Raw genomic sequence first — 22,260 nt, 5'->3', positions numbered from 1 at the left:
GAACAAAAATTACCTCTCGAAAAATCAAACTTTATTTTTTTTTAAGAGCAATTCCATGCCAAATAGGGAATCGGTTGTACCCGACCCTCTTCGATTTCAATGAAACTTTGTAAACATGTTATCCTACGCTTATATAAGCCATTTTTATGTATATGGAGCCAGTTCCACACGATAATGACATTTGAGAAGGGCGTAAGTGTTTTAAATATTTTTGTAATTCGGAATATAAATATTTCTGTATCTCGAAGCCGTTGCATCGTATCAAAAAGTGGTCAAAGTCAATAGTTTTATAGAGGAATTTGATAAAATACTGTAATTAGAAATATGACTCTCAAGTCTTTTTTATGAATTATGAAAAAATTAAACACTTGAATGAAGAAGTTGTTGTGACTTCATTCGTTTTCTAAATATCTAAGTATCATGATCCGCGGGGAATTGGACCTCATGTTTTTGCATTGATACTACGCAATATTTGGATATTTTTTGAAGGTTTGGAATAGACAAAAAAATAGTGCATCGTTTTCCATTTTTCAAGATTTTAAGTGCACTTAGGGAGCGCTCTTTTATTACGTAACGCAGTTGGGTGGGAGGGGGGGTCGGAGGTCGTGTTACGCTCCATACATTTTTTTTTAAAATTTGTATGGAAATTTTGTTACAAGGGTGGGGAGGAGGCCTAAAAATCCGATTTTTTGCGTTACGTATTAAAAGAACGCTCCCTTCAAACTGCCGATTCACCCCGGTTCAGTTGATGGTTATGACGAAAAAAAGGGATAAAAACACTTTTTGCGATACAGCTTCAAGAAAATTTTAAATATGTTTAAACTTACCCACGCAAGTTAAATATGGTAATCAATGCCGGAAATGTTTTCCCTTCGAAACATTGAAATATATTTGCAACGGCCCAACTTCAGATGGGAGATAATTCTTCAAAAATAATTAATTTTTCAAACGAAAAAATGAAGGGGTTTTACTCACCATAAAGAATTATACTAAAAAAAAGAAAAACACACACATTCACCCCAAAAATCCTCCTAACAAAATAACATAATATCTTTCCCCAGAGACCACACGTCCGACATCGACCTTTATGAAAATCTGCTCCTATTTGGCATGGAAGTTGTTTTTGCCCAAAAAACAAAAAAGTTTTGGTGATAAATGGTCCAGAACCCGCGCTTCCCTTTTTTTAGGTTTTTGAACACTTATTTTTAAATGATTTTTCCTAAGATATAATTTAACAGAAGTCAACTTTTTGGTAAGCCAATTTGAAGAATTTTGGACGTAAAATCCAATGATGTACTCAAAATTTACGAACAGTTTTGCCAAATATAAAAATTTTGCGTTTGAGGGTTTCAATGTATTTTTACCACTTGTACCAGCACTTACGGAAAAACAGACATTTTCTTTCAATTGCTTATAGCTCGTTCTTAGCTGTGGATCGGTTAAAAACATTTTTTTCTGGTACAATTATCTCTAATTTTGTGCACTTCTCAATGCTCGATGAATCAGCTCTAATTTGGACCAAAGCCTCAAAATATCAGATATGATTTTATCAGATATCAGATATATTTTTTGTCGGGGCACCTCATCGATAATATAGTTTATTATGTATTTGTTCAATGAATTTTAACTTAACAGCTGACTTAATCCGCCTATGTGGTTTGTGCTTTCCACATTCTATACCAAAAATAAGTCCAATGAAAGATCCGTACATATTTTTGATAAATTTCTATAACTCTTTGAATACCACGTGATCAGGAAATTAGAAAAACAGGACCATCTACATACCACGTGCCTTCGCCTCTCCCCATTGTGGACAATAGCTTCGCTAGAAATGAACCTTGGTCAATTGTTCCGGCCTAGACAAGTATATTAGTAACTCTTAAGTGACCATAACATGAGACAGCGTTGCCAGATCTGCAAACTTTTAGATTCGTTGAGAAAGTTTTTCGATTACCCATTTATTCAGTTGCGTTATTCCATTACGACTTTTTTGATACTCAAATAAGTTGAACCGCTCAAATATTCAAGTTATCACAGTTTTTAATGAAAAGAGTTTAAAAAAATAAAGAATTAAATGTTTTATTCACATTTTCCCTTATAATTTTCGAAAGAGTGAGGTAGAAAACAAGCCAAATAAGAGTCAGTATAGGTCTGATAAAATAAGAACAACAAAGAACATAATTCTAACAGATGAGATGAGCAATGCCTCAAACTGTCAACCCTGCCAAAGATACTCATCCAGCTTATCATCTAACCCAGCGTCTTCCTCCCACTCATGCCTCCCTGTGAAAAGGATCTCCTGATGGCAGAGGAAATTTTTTCGAGGGCTTCTGAGCTTACCAACCGTCCAACGGACCGGTAACAATGTGCTTCCCACCCTCGCGAATCGGGTTCTAGGGTTCCCTCGTCAGACGGTGAACGAAAAAGCAATAATGCTGTTTCTTATTCGCTCTTTATCATTTTTTGTGTGCGCTCTCTGACCTCCCCCACATTATGTGTGTGGTTGTGTGTCGGTTGTTATCATCATAAGCTTTTTTATTGCAGCTCATCTTTCAGACCTCTGCTAGGAAACCGACGAGACGAGTTAGGGGAAAAGCACCTATTTCAAAAGTTCGTCATCAGTACTTGATGAATGACAGCTTCCAAAATCGTTTCTGTACTATAAAAGGACGTCCAAAATAAAATAAAAATGTATTTCAGAAATACACTCAAGCCCTGATGGTTTGACAGTAACTGTTGTCAAACGAACAGGGTCCCTTTTTAGTTTGATACACCTTTTACACGGAGTTCACGCACACTACCAAACTTTTGTTTTGATAGTGTGCGTGAGTGCCGTGTTAAAAGTGACAGTTCGTCACTCTTTAGTTTGACTTTGTCAAACCAACGGGGTACAAACTGAAAAGTGACCAACCACCGGGGGTTTAGTGTATATCGTTTTGATAGTGAAGACTGCAAAAAAAAGTTGTTTCCCCCTACGTTAGACATGACTTGTTCCTCTCCCTTCGCCACAGAATACATCTATCTCTGCCGAGCAAGGGATGATGATGGGTCAAGCACTATTCCGCAAATATTATATACAACACTCTCAGAAAGTGATGCTTTCAACAGGTTAGGACGTGTTATGGTAGAATTTTGATGCATGTGAATTTCAATGTCAGCTTATGTCCCCCGAAAGAAAGATTTACTATCGTACGTGTGTTATCCCTTTTTTCTTCATCTTAGGTCACCGAAGGAATTCCGTCCTATCTTGGGGGGAGATAACTGATGATGTCATTTCGGTGCCGCACTTTTAAAAGTCAGAATGGTTACGATTTGGAGATAATCCATTATCACTGCTTTTCAGAATATGATTGTTTTAGTTGATTTACAAAAAACGCACTCCGTCAAATATCGTGATTATTTTTATTTATTCTACATGTTAAAAAAAAAAAAAACAAAGATCAGCACGAGTTGTATCCAACGAGGTTTACCGAGTTAAATAAATACCACGAGTGCTGTCAAAATCAAGTGTTGCATTTTGTGTTATACAATAATGTCATTAAATAAAAAAATATCCACAAAAAAATGCTTCTCACTATTTATCATCAATTATTGCCAACAAACCATTCAGACGACAACCTGCACAACAGATCATAAATCGCCGTAATCTGCCCAATTCAATTTGGGCAAATTGCGAAATTCAATTTTCCCGATACGTAACTGTTTCCAGCGCCCAAAAACTTGTTCATGTGTTCACATGTGTACTCCAATTTCAAAGCGCGCAGCAAACGGCGGTCTGCAAATGATACAGGTCAAACCTGAACCAGAAATTATGACTTGTGCCACTTGTGTCCGAACGCTCGGTGTGTTCTGCGCCACTCGATGTTCTGGACCCTAGAACCGGTTCAGGGTTTTGATGAAAGTGAAGAAGAGTCCCGAAATTCGCTCTGGATGAAAACCGGTTTTTCTGTGAGGTTAGAATCTCGCGGCGAGGTAAAAACGACGAACCTTCGCGGCCAAATGATTATGCTGGAGGTTTTCGCGCAAATTTGCAGGAAGAGGGCGGAGAATGGAATTTTGTAGCGCTGACCTTAACATTGACGAGGTGTTTCAACGCGGACTGCCGGAGTAATGAGGGGAAGATGCTTCAATTAGGTGCTTACAGGAATGTGTTTGTTGGCAACATCATAAACAATCAACAGCCCAGTAAAATAGGCTTTGTTTTAGCACGGTTGTGTTATCATTGTTGGTACAAGGCAGTTAACCACGGTATCTGACCGATGCAATTAGCACAAGTTCAAAACGCACGACGACCTTACCGTACAGTGTAATGCTTTCATCGGAAGCAATTCGATGACACGTGTACTCGTTATCGTTATCGGTACCTCTCCGGGCTGCAGTATATTCCAAACGTGTAAAACATGAGTTTGAAGTTTATGGGAAAATCGAACGACCTCTTACATTTGAGTAATATTGTTGTTATACCGCAGTGTTGCTGCCATTCGCGATTATGGTTAACGTTGGATAGTTGCGGGGAAAAAATAATTGAACTTAAGATACAACTTAATTAATAGCTTATTATTCTTTCTTTTACCGCCGAACAAAAAATTATGAATGAATAAAGACATCATTAGATTTAATAAATTTTGTATAGGGATAAGAAAATGTAAGCAAAGAGCGTCATGAGATTTTGACCAGATTCCAAATATCATTTTTTTATATGAATTAAAAACAAAATGTGGTAAATTTCATTAAATTAGAAGACTCTACGATGTTATTCAATATAACACCTCTGTTGAAAATTTTAGATTTTGCTTGAGAACGATCTAATACGAACCAGACTCTATAAGCCAAATCAGTCATCAATGTTTTCCTTTCTTCGGATTATTGAGCCCCGAATTTGTTATGTTTGTTTAGGTCAAGGTTCTCTGGTATCAATACCAAATTTTGGTATTTCTGGACCCTTTAAAATTTGTCTTAAGGATTATGCAAGAGCAAAATGTAGTATCATACCAGTTTAAGGTATTGTTTTGATATTGCAAAATTGCAGAATTTGTCGATGGCCGAACACCACATTTTGGTATTCTCTTGGTATTACAGTATTTTATCAAATTCCTCTGAAACTATGGAAAATTTTTGACCATTTTTTACAAAATAATTAATTTTGCGCTAAAATGATGTCTCAAAGCGAATGCTTTCATTGAAAACCGGAAATTTCAAACTTGATTTTAAACATTTTTGATATACCCCCTAAAGAAATGACTTGAAATTGTGGAAAATTTTCTAAGTCAGGATGCCACATTTTGGTATTATTTTGGTATTGAAGTGTTTCATCAAATTCCTCTGAAACTATGGGAAATTTTTTATAAACTTTGACGAGATAATTAATTTTGCGCTAAAATTACTTGAAACTCAAAAATGTTAAAGCTGATTTTATTTTTTTTATTTACACACAATTTATTATTTCAAATCGTTGAAATTTCTCTAAGTCGGGATAACCAAATACTTTGAAAAACGAGTCAATCGACAGATTATTGAATTTTGGTGAATTTCAATCCAGTTTCATTTTAATAACACTTATTTTTCAATCTTGTTATTTTTCAGAAGCTTCAAGAACTTCAAGCACAGGCCGTTCATCAATGAAAAATGCACTAACTGCAACTGGTGCACTAAAAATTGTATGAAAATACCAAATTTTGGTATGACTTGTGCAAAAAACAGCGACCAAAATGTGCCTTTGGTTGCCCAATAACAGATGGTAAAATACCACGAAATCATACAAAAAATAAATTATTTGTCTCTGATTTTTTGAATTATATTCAAACAATTTTTAATCTCTGCCTCGGAAAGTTATAGTTGAGCAACTCTCTACGAAATCGGCCGATTTAGACAATTTTTATTTTTTTGTATTTTTTGATTTGACTCAAACTTTGAGGGGGCCTTCCCTATGACCAAATAAGCTATTTTGCGTCATTGGTTCACCCATACAAGTCTCCATACAATTTTGGCTGCTGTCCATACAAAAATGGTTTTGAGAAAAAAATAGGTACACGGAAAAAAAATTGTAGATTTTTAATCAACTTTTTTTTTCACTAAAACTCAATTTCCCAAAATACGTATTTTTTGATTTTCGAGATTTTTTGATATGTTTCAGGGGACAAAAATCCGCAACTTTTGAGCCATAGAGAAACATGGTCAAAATATCTGCCGCCGAGTTATCAATTTTTGAAAAAACAGTGTTTTTTGGAAAAAAATCGAAGTTTCATGCAAAAACAAGTTTGACATTATTTTTTAATGTAAAATTGAATTTGCAATGGAAAAGTACTTTACAGATTTTTTGATACAAGGTTCTGTTTTCAAGATATAGCCACCGAAAGTTTGATTTTAGCGAAATATTTGCAGTTTTTCAATTTTTTTTAAATAGTGACCATAAGTGACCATTTCTATTTTTTTTTGAGAAGTTCAGAAAATTTGCTGTAAAATTGTCTAAGAGACATTGAAGATTGGACCACAAAGCCCTTTAACAAAAAACTTTACCCTGATAAACTATGTTAAAAAAAAGCTTAAATTAAGTTAAGATCAAATTTTCAAATGGGAAGTTTTTAGAACCATTTATGTGAATTGAGTTAAGGTGATTATGAAATGATGAGTTTTTTATATTTATCAACTCAGGCTTATGTCGTAGCGAATTGGTGTCTTCTAGATATTTGTAGAGCTTTTCAAAATACACAGTTGTCTTCTAAGAGAACAGCCAAAATACGCCATTTTGAAACGTGAATAACTTAAAAAGGTGGTGAAGTTTGTCCTCGCTCTAGGAAGTATCGAAAAGTACATATTCTAGAGTACATTTGCTGAAAATATCTCGGAAGTCTTTTTTGTAACTCATTTGAAACTCATTTCGATCAATCGTTTTTTGATAAAATTGACCAAAATTCGATTTTCCGGAATAAAAATATTAATTTTGACAAGCTCTACTATTGTCTAGAAGGGCCCAAAAATGTACACATAGATCTAGATGTGGTAAAAGAAGTAACAAGTTTTAACTGAAATGTTTCAGAAATTAATTTTAATAATTTTGTTGTTCAACCTTTTTCGATCTATTCCCCCCTTGGCTAATTTTCAAGAACTTTATTCCCCTTACATTTTTCAAATAATTCATGTTTGTAGAAAGTGTTAGTTCAACATAGCATAATGTTTTAAGGAAAAAAAATACAAATCCTTGAAGTTTTTTTCTTCAACATTTTTCGTAACTTTCAGGCAAACGTAATTAATTAAATTCCTCTTGGTAAATTTTTAATTCGGAATTTAGCTAAATTCACAGAAATCAATCAATTTTTTTCCAAAAATAAAAAAACGGATAAGAAGTCAAATAAATTTTTGTTGTTTGAAAGAAAACAAAACACACAAAAATAAAGTCTGAAAACTATTTTTTTTTAAATTTCATTGATGCTTGAAAAGATAACAAAATTTTCAAAAAAAGTAAGCAAATAATATTCTCAATAAATCGAAGACACTAAAATTCTTACAAATATTGGTTACATGTGTTGCTAGGGTAACGTATTAAAATTTAATTTCACTATCAGAGATCTGTTTAAAAAACTAAAACTAACAAAACAATAAAAAACAATCTCTTTCAAATTAAAAAAAGAACGACTCATGATTGAAACAATCCCAAAACTCAAGCTATTTCATTAAAAATCTTTGCATATTTTCAAGAAATGCAAATGTTTAAAAGAACTCGAAAAATCACATGAATTTTCTTTAAAATATGAAGCACACTCATCTAAAAACATGAAGTGCAGCTCATTTTGAAAAATTTTTAAAAGCAAAAATATTTAAGAATTTAACAGCTATATCATCTAATATCTTTTAGGATGAAATCTAAGATATTTTGCATGGCTGTTATAGTTTGTAAAGTATTCTGAAATATTGTTTGCTTCAAAATAGTAAAAATTGTGCTCGAAACAGAAATTGTTTTTTTTAATACTATTTTGTTAAATTTTATCTGGTGTTTTAGTAGTATATTTCCGAATCAAGAAAACACATTAAAATAATGATTTTGGACAGTCTTAGGAATAAAAGTCTCTTGACCGAGCCACGTGGCTTAGCGAGAACGCTTCTGCCTCGTAAGCGGTAGATCGGGGTTCGAGTCCCGGCTCGGAACAAACACAACTGGTGATCGTTTCTCTTCTGGATTCGATTGCTTAGTAAAGGGAAGGTACTGCATCGTCACAGGCTGGACCGTATCAACGAAACCTTAGGAAGGCGACCTATGGAATGTTAAAAACTGCCACTGAATCCGCTTTGTAAATGCTGGCCTTGATACCCATCAGGAAACGGGTAATTTTTTTTAGGATACTGGACAACTTTGTCTAAAATATCAATTTTAATAAAACTTTCATAATGGAAAATTATTTATAAAACTTGAATAACATATATGTAAAATTTAAGAAAATAAATCAAGGCCGAATAATGACGGTGAATGAAATTTTGAAACAAAATATAATCCCTCCTCAGCATCCACCGTCGGCATCTGGCCGAAAACCCCCTTTTTAACCATAAACCCGTAAACCGCAGATCCCTGGCCAAAATCACCGACGACGACCAAAACAAAAATACCTGCCATAAAAAGCTAGAAAAAAAAGTAAAAAAAAAACCTCCCAAACCCCAGAATGACGTTGTAATACTTACACGGCTTTGTTCTCGTGGTGCGACGGCTGGGGGCGAGATCTCAATCGACCGGAACGCGACGGCTGGGGACGATGTCACTTCATTTTTGTCCTTCTGGTTCGGGCTGTTACAACGATTAGGCGCTTTGGCAGAAAAAAAAGAGTTTTCCTTTCCCTCTAGCTTGTTGCTGTGTTTGCGCGCTTCCTACTGTTGCTTCTTCCGTTTTGTTCTGTTTTCCGGGAAATCGAGAGGGGAAAGGGAAATTTGAAAAACGTGCAACGGCGGCAAACGATTTCCACGTCAAAACGAATGACTGTTTTAGGATCAAAAATAATCAAATAACTTTTATGGATTTTTCGATGTTCGACTGACGACGATTGACGACTTGCACATTTTTGTTATACAAAGGAGGAATTGCCAGTCCTTTTCTTAATCCTTATTGAGAAAGATAAAGAAAGATAAAGTTCAACTAATTTGCATTTCAAGACGAGTATTTTTTGCTCCTGCAAACCATATGGCATTCATAGTGTTTTAGGTACAGACGCTTTTATAATTATATACCAAATCAATCGTAAGAACATTAAATTGCCTGCTATGGTCGTTTTATATATTTTGTAAAGAGTGGTATAAAAATCCGCAATGAGAATTTTTGACCATAAAATTGATTAGAAATGGTAGAATCTGGCAAATTGTAATTTGGGTTTCATTGATATTGCATCAAATTCAATTTCATTGAAGATTAACTAAAATAGTCAATAAGTTTAATAGATTTGAGGTAATCTTCACTGAATCTCTTTTTTTGGTCAGCGGAATTGCTTTTTAACCGAAGAATCGCATAAAAATTGAGTATTTGCCCAATTAACCCAATGTTATGTTTAGTAATCGTCACGAGGTTCTGTAATCAATGATACTCACGTCTATCGAACCAAACCTGATACTTCTTCAGAAAATGTGTTTCTGCAACCTTTTTCAATTAATCTGATTGCCTCGAAAATGTTTTATAGTGCCATACATTGTAGAGGAATTGAAAACTTATTTTGGAAATATCATAGGTAATAGATAGCTTTTTAATGAAATATTTAAAGCTCATCTTGAGTTCAATTAATAAAAGAGAGAGTACACTCAACCCCCGCTGGTTGGTCACTTTTTCGTTTGACACTTTTTTTTAGTTTGTACCCCGTTGGTTGGTCAAAGTCAAACTAAAAAGTGACGAACTGTCACTTTTTACACGGCGCTCACGCACACTATCAAAACAAACGTTTGGTAGTGTGTGTGAACTCCGTGTAAAATGGTTGTCAAACTAAAAAGTGACCCCGTTCGTTTGACAACAGTTGGTGGCAAACCATCGGGGTTTGAGTGTAATTGAAAGTCAATTCCATTCAATAGATAAAGTAATTTTGATTATTAAAAGAAATTTGGATCATAAATAAAGTTATACCACAGCAGTTCCACGTCAGACAGGAAGAATCCATATCAAAAGTGCTCTAATTTGGCCCAAATTTGGCATAGGTACCTACCTGTATTTTTTTTTGTTCTCCGTTAAGGGTGCTTCTATCCAAAAAAGGGTAATCAAAAAAATGCGTTTTTCGTCATTCGGAACGGCTAAACCAATTTTAGGTCCTATGAATTTTGATGGTATCGGGACCAAAAAGCTCATGTATAAAACGGGGTGACTTTGATAGGCTTGAGAATTTTTCGTAAAATGAATAGTACAAATTAAATACGTATGAAATGCTATGGAATCATACTGACTATGGTAGAGAAATGTTCAAAGTCCTTCAAGAAGAAGTTTTCATAAAATTTTGAAAAGTTTAAATATAATTAAGAAAATGTTGATGAATTTCAATTTAGCTTATTAACCTAGTTAACAAAATATAAACATTGATTTTTTTTTCTTGAAACCTATATTAGCAACCTTAGTAATGGTACATTAAACGTAAAAATAAAATTTGAACACCTTAAATCTGAAGGAAAACTATAATTATCAAAGTCATTCCGGGATTCAAAATATGAATTTTCAATGCTACTTTTTTTGAAAAGCACAATTGAAAAAACTTTTTTTCAAAGATAGTGCATGGACCTTGTGTGGCCAGCCCCAGTACATGTTTTAAAAATTATAATTTTGAAAAAAACCTTAACAGTTGGAAAATATTCCAAAAATAAATTGAAATCCTATCAATGTCACTCCAGATTACGATATTGCTCGCGATCCCAAAAAGTGCGGATATTCATTAACAGGATTCTGAGGGATGATTTTTTGAAAATAAAAAGGGTTTTTCAAATTTCCTAGTTTTTTTAATTATTTCGATTTTCGCGCGTTGAAAGTCTTAATTTTTATTTTGTGAATCATTCCTCCGAATTTTTGTTAAATGATATTCGCAATTAGATTTGATATGTAAAATATGTCAAGCAATCAGGAAGAAATATTTTCCGATTTGAGCTCTTTGGTCCCGAATTGAAGGTCTCGTCAGCAAATGAAATTTTCTCCAATTTGGAATTTTGAGCGCACTGGTGCTTCCTGAGGGCGCCAAATTGCTTAAGGGGTTACATACATGTAAATCGGCATAATTTTCATAGGTTGGTTTTAGCAAACGCTTGAACTTTTTTTCAAATCTGTTTTCAGGGTATAAAATGTACATTTTCATCTATTCATGTAATAAATTTGAACTCATTTGGCGGTGTCTTCGCCGAGATATAGCTATTTTAAGTTTACAATTAAAAAAACGGGTGCCACGTTATCTCAGCACTGCTTTGACCAAATCGGCTCAAAATTTTGGTAGAGACTCGTTAAACCGGTACTGTGTGCATGAAGAAGGCTGATTTTCAAAAAAAAAAAAGATTTAAAAAAGATGAAAATATTTTTATATTTTTTATATAAAAAATAGTAAGTTTCTGATTTTGTATTTTTTTAAAGCAAAATTTCAAAATTGGGCTTCGTCATGTATACGGGATAAGTTTGACATTTCGCTTTCCGCATGGCAAAACTTTGAGCTTAAATCGTCTCTTACTCAGTTTAATCATGAAATATCATCATGAAATTTTCAGGAGTGTTGAAATTATCATTTTAGTGGATTTAATAAATTTTCTGTAATATGATTTTTTGTAATTTTCTACATGTATATAACCCCTTAAGAAGACGACTTATTTTTTTAAAGAACTTATTAGTCATCGACTAACCTACAGTTTAGTCCTGGAATTTCCATAGGACCTTTTCTAATGTTCAGCTCGTTTTTTCGGACCTCAACATATTTTTGCTTAAAAGCCCTTTCTTTTGAAACGTGGCGCACTGAAATTGGTTCAGTCGTTTCGGAGATATGGTTTTGTGGAAAATTTGGTTTTTGCGAAGATCGACGAGAAACGCATTGTTTTGGACCACCCTGTTTCGGATAGGAGCATCCTCATCGCCAAACAAAAAAAAACACGGATCTAATTATTTTTGCCAGAAACTCCCATGTCAAGTTTGAGCCAAATTCGAACACTTCTAATTTGGATTCTTCCTGTTAAACGTGGAATGGCTGAAATTAATAAAAATCAACCCGAACTTCCGATTAACTTTTGAAGTAATTTTAAACGTCTAAGGATCTACTATAAAATATTTTCTAGAAAATATATAAAAAAAGATTCAGGCCTTCGAGCGAGTTGTGGCGCTTTAACCACGGCAAATAGTGTCCAGGGCATTCGTGGAAATACAATGTCCCATCCCAGAGGGTCCCGGAGTACCAAACCTTCTTAGCATGGTGCTCCCAACGAATACAACCAAAATCTCGGAGCGTATGGTGGTGTGTCCCCACGCTTCTTCCTCCCCTGTCGATTCAGAATTGTGTTGTTGTTCGAACACTCAGTGCTCAAACTCAACCCAATTACGAGTCATCTCTGCGATACGGCTTTACGCAGTAGGCCTGGCCGCTTTAACGCTTGTGATGTTTCAATGCATTTCAATGCAATGGCGCACTACAAATGTTAATAAATGACAAGAAGAGTGCTAGGCGTCATCTAACCTAAGGCACTCTCCAGGATCCCTTCGAAAGATTGGCTGCGCTAGGGTCTGATTAGATTAGAAAAAAAGATTCAGGCCTTCAAGAAGGGAACTGTTAAGCTAACGTACATACTTATCCCTCTTCTGCTCTGATTTCGACTCATTAAAAATGTGCAAAAATGTGAACCTGATTAATATTCATCAAAAACTGATGAAAATTCATCATTTTCTGGGGTAAAATTAATCATTTTTTTTACACAAAATCTGTCCCCATTTCCTGATGAATATTACCATCATTTTTTTCTGTGTATGTGGATTTTCCCAGCTTAATTTCGTTGATATGTATCAATGCAAATTATTGCCAAAAATCTCTTTGACCCGTTGTTGCTCCAACATATATATTCTTGTTTGTTTAGAAGGTTAAGGATTCGAGACTTTTGACATTTAATTGATAGGATGAATCTCATCCTTATAGCTTTATTATTAGTATACAGAAAAAATAGTTGAATATTGGAATGTTGAAAATTTGGTAAGTTGAATATTATCACTTTTTTGAGGAATACCGTAAAACGAGGTGACTTTGATAGGTTTGCAATTTTTCCGCAAAATGAAAAGTACAATTAAAATACGTACGGAATGGTTTAGAATCATACTGACCGTGGTAGAGAAGTGTTCAAAGTACCTCAAAAAGAACATTTCATAAAATTTTGAAAAGTTTAAAAAGTTAGTTTACTACAGTTAAGAAAATGTTGATGAAAGTCATTATTTTAAACTTCTCAAAGTGTCATAATTTTCTCAATGAACATGATTTTGAATCGGAAAGCGGAATGCATTTTCGGATTATTTGGAAAATTTTCCACTAGGAGAAGGTTAAATAAGTTTGTAAATAACAAATAATATGTGTTTTTGAAAAACAATTTAAAAAAAATCTTCAGATTTATAGGCATTTTCAATAGAACAAATTTTATACAAAATGTGAAAACTTGTGATTCGTGCTTCGAATTCAGTATAAAATGCAATATAAATCGATAATTTTATAAACAAAACTAGTTTTAACAAATTGCAGACAAAATTTCGACTTTTTAACAATTTTACCTAAAATTTATGTGTATTTTGTTAAAAAGCTTATAAACTTAGTTAACTAATTATAAACATTGATTTTTTTTTTCTCAAAAACTATATCAGCTACTTTAGTGATGGTAAATTTAACGTACAAATAAAGTTTGAACATCTTAAATATGATTTAACAAGAAAAACTACGACTATCAAAGTCACCCCGGAATTTAAGCTAAGAATTTTAAATTTAACTCTTTTTCTAAACACTATTGAAACAACTTTTTTTCCAAAACAGTGTATGGACTTTGTGTGGCCTACCCCAGTACATGTTTTAAAAATAATAATCTTGATAAAAACCTTACCTGTTGGAAAATATTCAAAAAACAAATTGAAATCCTATCAAAGTCACCCCGGTTTACGGTACTACATAAAAAATGTGAACCTGAAGAATATTCATCAAAAACTTATGAAAATTCATCATTTTCTGGAGTAAAATTAATAAATTATTTTGACACAAAATCTGTGACCATTTCCTGAATGAATAGCTTTTAAGATACTTTAATCGAAGCGATTATAAGCCAGTATTAGGTCCCCTTTTTTAAGAAGTTTTTCTTTTGAGCTCTTTTGATATAATTATAAATATCAAGAATATATAGTGTATTGAGAAATTTTAAAATCTAATGTTCGTTTTGATGTGGAATAGACGTTCGGACGCTTTTCATTGAATGGGAAAAAACATCACTGCTTTCGGTTGAGTTGGTTGGTTAGTTAAGATGTGCGTTTTTGAAAATAAGGATTCAAGGTGTTTAAAATACTAAATGAACTAGTTTATTATTTTTGCTGAGTTCTACGCTTCCCATGAAATTTCAAATAAACTGCACTCTAAAATGTCTACTCAAAGCAAGTAATATCCGCTTGATAGTGCCCAGAAACGGTCTATTTGTTCGAGCGCCGCACCACAAAATAGTTCCTGACCGACGTCGTCGTCTGGAGAGTCATATTAATCACTCGATTTTGGCGTGTGTAATCGTCCGCGTGTGTACCTTTCGTGTACACAACAACTCGCGCTCTCTATTGGACCGGCGGGACTCTTTATATAGCGCATATATTTCAAATTTATTGTGCACCCGCCCGGCACAATTCGCGTATATTGAATTTCCCGAAGCTTTGTAATCACCCGCAAACACACACACAAACACTGGTTGCTTCCGTTCAGTTGCTGGTTTGCCCTTAAACGTTTTTTTTTTCTTTTTTTATGGGATATTTCAGCACAGTTTTACCTCTTCGGCTCACGTCACAGCTTGAACTGTTTGAGCCCCTCAACTTCAACCACGGGGTGGAGAAAAAATGGGAAAATCTCTTGGCCACTCCAAAAGGGGAAGGGAAAAGACACTTGAGAACCCCAAGCACACTCTGTACCAATATTTGGTTCTGTTTATGTCTATATCTCACAGCACACCATCATCACTTTTGCCATCACTTGGAAACCCCCTAAACGCATCCTCCCACAGACACACTCACTAACCACCCTCTCTAGCACCCAAAAAGGTCTGCTAGAGTCCCTCACACTCACACAAAACCAGGCTGGTCCACCAGGTATCTTCCACGAGAAGCTGCCAGAGCCACAGCCTGTTCCGACGAGATCTGGTCTCGCACTGAACCAGACTCCGACCGAACTCTGCCAGAATCCTGTCAAGGAGCAAAATTCATCCCCTACCCACTGTAGCTTTCTCGCTCTAGCCGAACCTGGTGCCGTCCCGCTCGCCGAAGTCGGAAAATCCGAAGAAAATGCGTTGGCCACCGAAACGGGTCGTGAAAATTCATGAACCACAGTTCGTTTAACTGGACGGCAGGAATTCTTGGGAAGAAAAAGGAATCCTAAACTTCCCCCTAACCCCCCTTTTTAACGGACTTCATCCTTATCATGGGGGGTTGTCGTCGTTGCGCGTGGAAAATGTCCTCCATCAGCACAGCGTCCAACAAGTGGTGGAGCCACTATTGTCCTGTGTTCCGGTATCCGGCGTGGTTGGTTAGGGGGGGGGGGGGGGGAAACAGCCATGTGCGCATTCCAAGCAGGGACACGTTGAGTGGAACATTATCGCGGACATTGTGGTCACACATTATATGAGCGGGTAATGGGATTGCGATTATTGCGTTAGGAAAAACTGGTCACCAGTGGAATATTTAGTGTGTTTAAAACGCATTATTAGAGGATTTCCACGCAAAAAAATAGTAGAAACCAAAAGTGCTATATTTTTGCTCACGCTATGTTGCTTTCGCTTAGGAAATCCATGTTAAGTAAAAAAATATTTTTTTTTACAAAAATAAAAAAAATCAACGAAAATGAATCGTGGTGAACGACCACTTTCCATGGCTTTAAGTTGTTCAATTTCCCTTTTTTTGAGCAAAACCAAACAGGCAAATTAATTTTGATTTACGCTGTACTATAATTTGCTTATGAGTTTAAAATACACAGTCTTAGTTTCTTTATATTTACTTAGGCTAAAGCCGTGCATATTTATTTCAAGAAAAATCACATTAAGTGTTGGATATCCAATTCAATTTGATGAATTTCCGCACCAAAATAAATCAGTATGTGCTGATTGTAGCCATCTTCATGGAAGGAATTTTGACTCAAAATTTACATAATTTTATGAATCTTCCATAATGTATTGTTGAATTTTCTTAGTTTTTGGCAAGCCTATGGCTAAAGTTATTAATTTTTTGGACATGAAATTATTGAATACACCCAGTGTGAGCGCTCACTTTTCGCTCATTCGTGAGGAGGAGCGCTGCGCGAGCTAGCTCACGTTTGCTCCGATTTTTTCAGCTCGCGTTTGCTCCACGCTAGCGCTCGCGCTCATATTTCGCTCACGGAGCGCTCATTTTGGACGTGTCGCTAATCATTTAAAGCTTTTGAGAAAGTTTTTTTAAATTCTAGATGGATTTTAAGGTACAGTAGGGCTGTGGAAATATGACTTTGTGAACAAATATTAAGATATATGAATTGAAATAGCTTATTTTCATCAACCATGTTTTTAAATAAAAGGTTGGATTCGCAAGGGTCAAATAATTTTTTAGACATGCAGTTGAATGTATAAATATTTGAGAATTTAAAGGCCTTATTGTAGCAGCGAGGTGCGGGCGGAGGGGTTTAGATGCCTAAATAAAAAGGCCTGTAAACCTTAGAAAAACTTACAAAACAATGAATTGATTCAAGAGGATTTATGCTTTGGGAAGTTCGATTCAATGTTAAATGCTTGATTGATTAAAATATAACATTAAATTGTTTTATGTACCTAATCAGTGTTTTGACTACATTTCCAGATTGCGGGTCAGAATGAGCTACCATTAAAAAAGTAATTCCGTTTATTAAATCTTTCAGTGATTCAGTGATGACAAAGGGCTAATCATTTCTATAAGGTTAGTCTTTATTTGGCAAACATTTAAAAAAAATAGGGTAACATTTTTGAAATATAAGTCTCACAATTCCTAAGCGTTGAAATAACCCTTTTGAATCAAATCAAATAAATTGTCAATATTTTTCACCACGAAAAGGTTGGCTCTTCTTCCAACAAGTGGATTTTATTCAACACTTACGCAACCAAACCTCTGAAAATATTCAATTACAAGTTATATATGATTTTTTGAACATGGATGATTGTAACTGTTTAAAAGATTTTTTAAAAATAAATAAAATATACATAAATTGTCAATATTTTTTTTGTACGTAACAACAATACAATATGGTCCAATATGGATTTGATATATGAACAAACAGTGCATCTCTTCACGTCAATGAATGTTTACATTATAAATTTAGGTTTTCGTTCCTTGTTCGAAAAATGTGTAGATTTTAAATAGAACGTAAATTTCGGTTCACTGATCAAATCCATTTCAGTGCCTAATTTTGTTTGTTCGACCACTTTCTTGTTTATATTTGCTGCCTGTGCTGAGATAGTTCTAGAAACTTCGTTTCAAACAGGCAGATGCTTCAACAAGAAAAAACAACTACCTACTTTGGCTCACCAGCTCACGTGAGCGCAAAACGCTCCGGTGAGCGTGAGCGAGCACGAGCTACCTGATAAAAACTCACGCTCCAGCTGGAGCGAGCAAGCCTTCCGTGAGCGCTCGCTCATTCGCAACCCTGACACCGCTCTATCCCTTTCAAGCCTGATTAAAAAAAAAACTATATTTTTGCTAATAATGGAAAAATGATTCTTATGAACAGGGCTGCGGAGTCGGGTCATATGTCAAACGACTCCGACTCCGGCTCCGGCTTTGAACAAATGGTTGGCTCCGACTCCGGCCTACCAAATCTATCCGACTCCGACTCCGACTCCGACTCCAGCTTTCAACAAATGGTTGGCTCTGACTCCGACTCCGACTCCGAATCCACAAGTTTTTAAATGTTTCAAAAGTTAGTTAACTATTATTAGTTATTTATTTATAAAATATTGATAAATAGGATTATTTAAATACTCTTTAAGCGTCATGTTTTGCTTAAGAAAAATAAGTTAAGTAAAGTAAAGTAAATAAACGGAAAAAAGTTTCTAGGTTACAAGTTTTATACGTTATGGAAACAGAAATCAAAAAATATCTTCAGTTTTAGAGGCATTTTGAGAAGAACAGTTTTGTAAGTAAATTTGGAATTACTTGCTTAACCTCAAATTTGAAAATATTTTTTTCAAAGCTTATACATTTAAATACTAAATTGTTATTTTTGAATGAATAACTAAAAGAAATCTCGCCTTAATGATCTATTGAACATTAAAATTCAATTTGCACACTTTCAGGCTGACATTTGTTAGAAGCACAGTGACAGGCACCTTGTTTTTTAAATGACAATTTTAAACGAAACTTTTTTTTTGTTTTTTTTTTTTTTAAGACGTGGCTGAAGGAGATTATTATTGCAAATCAATGTATCTAAACAATTTCTTCGTGGAAAGGACGCTTAAGATGTCCTTTTCAAATATCTGTGACATGAAAAATATTTTAACGTGGAAATTTTTAATTTATTTTAATTTTAAAATTTTATATACTTTAAAAAGGAGGTGCACGATACTTCGTGAATCTTCACCTAAAACGAAGCTTTATGAATGATCTTGCGCCTTTATCAAAATATATGAAAAAAAAACTTAAAATATAATAAAAAACAAATATCCACAAGTAAAATATTTTCTAGGTCACAACTATTTCATTTTTTTTAAGGTACATTGATTTGCAATGCCTTCCGTCATATTGGCGTAAGACATACAGTATGTAGAGGGTGACGATTCTCGAGATTTTCGATTTCCCGGGAATCGAGAGTTGAATTTGGCCATTTCCCGGGAATTCCCGGGACCCGGGAGTTTTTTTTTTTTTGACTATGCCAATAGTGCCAAAAATGTAAAATGAAAAGTAATAAATGTGTTATTTTCAAAGAGTTCAGTTACAATTATTTCATACTAATTCTATGAAACGTTAATTTAAGTAGCCTCATGAGACCTTGTGATTTTTTTTCTGAATCTGCAAATACAAAATCGTTATTTGAGCTTTTTAAGACTTAAAATTGTAGTTTAAAATATTTACGAATCATAATTCGCACTTAGTGATTTTACAAAAAGTTTCACAAACTTGTTAATAGATGTGTGTAAAAAAAATATATATAATTTTTCAGTATCGGAAATTTGGCAATATGATAAATAACGACTTAAAACAACAAATTAAACTGTATTTTTTTAATTTTTAAGGTCAACTGTAAATATTCATTGAAGATATATTTAGTAATCAGGAAAACCCAAGTTTTCAAAAAAAAAACTAGGTTATGAGGATTGCTATGCTCTAGAGAAGATAAAGAAATTGAATTTAACTTGAAAAAGCTTTCACTCTTAGAAATAATTTAGAAAAATATTTGTAATTAAAACATTTGATTTCATTTCTGGGGTGAAACTGCTTAATATTTTTAAAGGAAATTTTGGGGTCCAATTTTTTTTTGCTTCTTTCAATAATAGTTATTGGAATTTTTGACAAGCTAAAATTTACACTTTCTGAATAAGAAGATAAGAGAAGCATTGGTTTATTCGAACTTGAACACCGAACATTGAACATTCAATGTTCGAAACCAGGCCTGCCCAACCTTTTTGGCTCAATTTTCACATTTTTGATCGTCAAAGTTACAATTGTTTATTTTTGCATGGTTTATTTGATGGAATCGGTTCCCAGATGACCAGTGAACATAACTTTTCCAAAAGTTAGAAAAAATATTTATACAAGTCGTTTTTATCTACATTTTACGTCAAAAATCAATCCGGGCCCGCGGGCCTGACCTATTTTTCACTTAAAACTTACATAAAAACGACTCTCAAAAATATTTTTTCAAACTTTTGGAAAAGTTATGTTCACTGGTCATCTGGGAACCGATTTCATCAAATAAACCATGAAAAAATAAACAATTGTAATTTTCACGATCAGAAATGTGAAAATTGAGCCAAAAAGGTTGGGCAGGCCTGTTCTAAATAATTATGAATTTTTCAAATATTTTTCTGATTAGTTTATATAATTTTGCTCCTATATTTATAAGTATAAAATTTCCCGGGAGTCTCGACCGAATTTCCCGGGAATCGAGAGGTCCAAAAATGGTCGATTTCCCGGGAAATTTTTCCCGGGAATTCCCGCTCGTCACCCTCTAAGTATGAGAAAATTCGTACCAGTTGATAATATTTTGATTCTATGTTTTTATTTATGATATTTGAAAAATAAATTAAAATCCTATATTTTGTTATATACATTTTTTTGTTAGTTCATTTTTGTACTGAATTCTTGAGATTTGTTCAACGATAATTTGCAACGATATCAACATAGTTTACCTTAAATCAACATCAACATCAACTATCAATGATTATTTCAAATTTGTTGCAACTTCTTTTGACATTTTTTGTTAGTTTAAATTATTTTAAATGCAACACTTTGATTTTCTTGTATTCAGTTATAAACAAAATGCGCATGTTGAGTTCCAAGTAAGAGATTGTTATTATCGTTGATTATTTGTTACTAAAGTTAAACTGTCAGTGACTCTTTTTCGATCTGCTAAAACAGTGATTACTATTTATAATCTTTTTATGTACCTCGTAATTTTTTCCTAAAAAATGATTTAACTTAAAACCTCTAAGACATTCGCTATCGGGGTAAAAGATGACTTTGTGTGTACTTTTTTTTCAGAAATAACTGGATGCAATTTGGTCAAATTTGAATTGAAAGGGCACATAAATATAGTCTGACTACATAACCAATATTTTTTTGATTATTTTTTGAATTATGATACTACATACTTGGGTAAGAGGTTATCATTTAGTGATTATAGTGTAATAACACAATTAGAGCTTTTCAATCACAATAAAAAGCTTCAAATACATAATGGCATGATAAATCAATTGAAAATATAAGTTGTTTTGTAAATTAAGCTGTTATATAGAAAATACTGAACAGTAAAAAACATATTTTTGTTGAATTTAAGATAAAGATAAAGAAATCTTCGGCTCCGACTCCGACTCCGACTCCAGCTCATACAATTTAGCCGACTCCGGCTCCGACTCCGACTCCAGCTGTTCGAGTTTTGACGACTCCGACTCCGACTCCAGGTCCCCAAAAAGACCCGACTCCACCGACTCCGGCTCTGACTCCGACTCCGACTCCACAGCCCTGCTTTTCTCTAAAACTTAACCCGGAATTGCTACGTTCAAAAAACTGATTTTTGAATGGATTGCTTAGATGCTTTCTCTGAATTTGGTCGTAGAAGGCGTAGATTACGAGATAAAATTTCGGTGTCTTCTACAAAGTTGCTTGGATTGGCGAGCCCAACAACTTTCTAGAGGACGAAAAAATCCCAAAAATATTTCTGAAAAGTTAGATTTTCAAAATCATCCTAACTGTGAACCACCCTAATTTTGAACCAAACCAAAAGTTGCCGTTTTCCATTTGCAACATCTCTTCTGAAGACATCAAAATTCCAAAACTGTACCATTTTGCGGAAAATCCATTTTCCATTTTCCAGTATTGCTATCTGGACCACAGTAGCATTCCAAAAAATGAAGAAGTGAAACAAAAAAAAGGCTGAAAACTCAAATTAGCTTGAACATTTCCTTTTAGAATTGTTTGGATTGATATTAATATTTAAAATATGTTTTACTCGAAAACTTAAGATTTTCCAATATTTACATACCGTTATTGTATGGACAGCTGCAAAAATTGTACACCAATGATGCAAAATGCCAACTTTCGTCAGAGCCAACCAATTGAAAAACAAAAAAAGATCCATTTCTTGGTTTTAGGGAAAATTACTCAAAAACATATATCATATCTAAATGTTTAAACAAACCATGTACAGTTTTCGCCATAATACATTTTCACACCAAAAACCCACAACTTGTTGCGTCTTCGCATTATTTACCCAGTCATCGAGAGCCATTGTCTCCTCCTGTCCGTCTAGAAAGGAGACTTCTTGGTTGTCATCGCCCCCTATAACCACCTCCAACCCTACTAGTAGACATCCCCTTTTCGAAATCGCTTACCGTAATTGGGAGAAATGCGATGAAAATTTA

The 22,260-nt window shown here is 34.2% G+C and overlaps 1 protein-coding gene across 3 annotated transcripts in view; it reads right to left on the bottom strand.

Moving 5' to 3' along the window:
- The window catches only part of LOC120414817 (synaptic vesicular amine transporter), an 84,187-nt gene extending 68,834 nt beyond the window's left edge, over nt 1-15,353 (bottom strand). The window contains exons 1-2 of one of the 3 annotated variants that reach the window (XM_039576139.1): nt 15,255-15,353; nt 8,671-8,878 (exon numbers count right to left, since the gene is read on the bottom strand). The gene's annotated coding sequence lies outside the window, so the exon portion shown is untranslated. Of the gene's footprint in view, nt 1-8,670; nt 8,879-14,961; nt 15,175-15,254 lie in introns of those variants that run through there. The other 2 variants (XM_039576140.2, XM_052709590.1) reach the window with 2 other exon arrangements.
- Between the last annotated feature and the right edge of the window lie 6,907 nt (nt 15,354-22,260).

Source organism: Culex pipiens, chromosome 3 (assembly GCF_016801865.2).
Source record: "Culex pipiens pallens isolate TS chromosome 3, TS_CPP_V2, whole genome shotgun sequence".
Classification (NCBI taxonomy): domain Eukaryota; kingdom Metazoa; phylum Arthropoda; class Insecta; order Diptera; family Culicidae; genus Culex; species Culex pipiens.
This window is presented reverse-complemented; position numbering and strand designations above follow the sequence as displayed.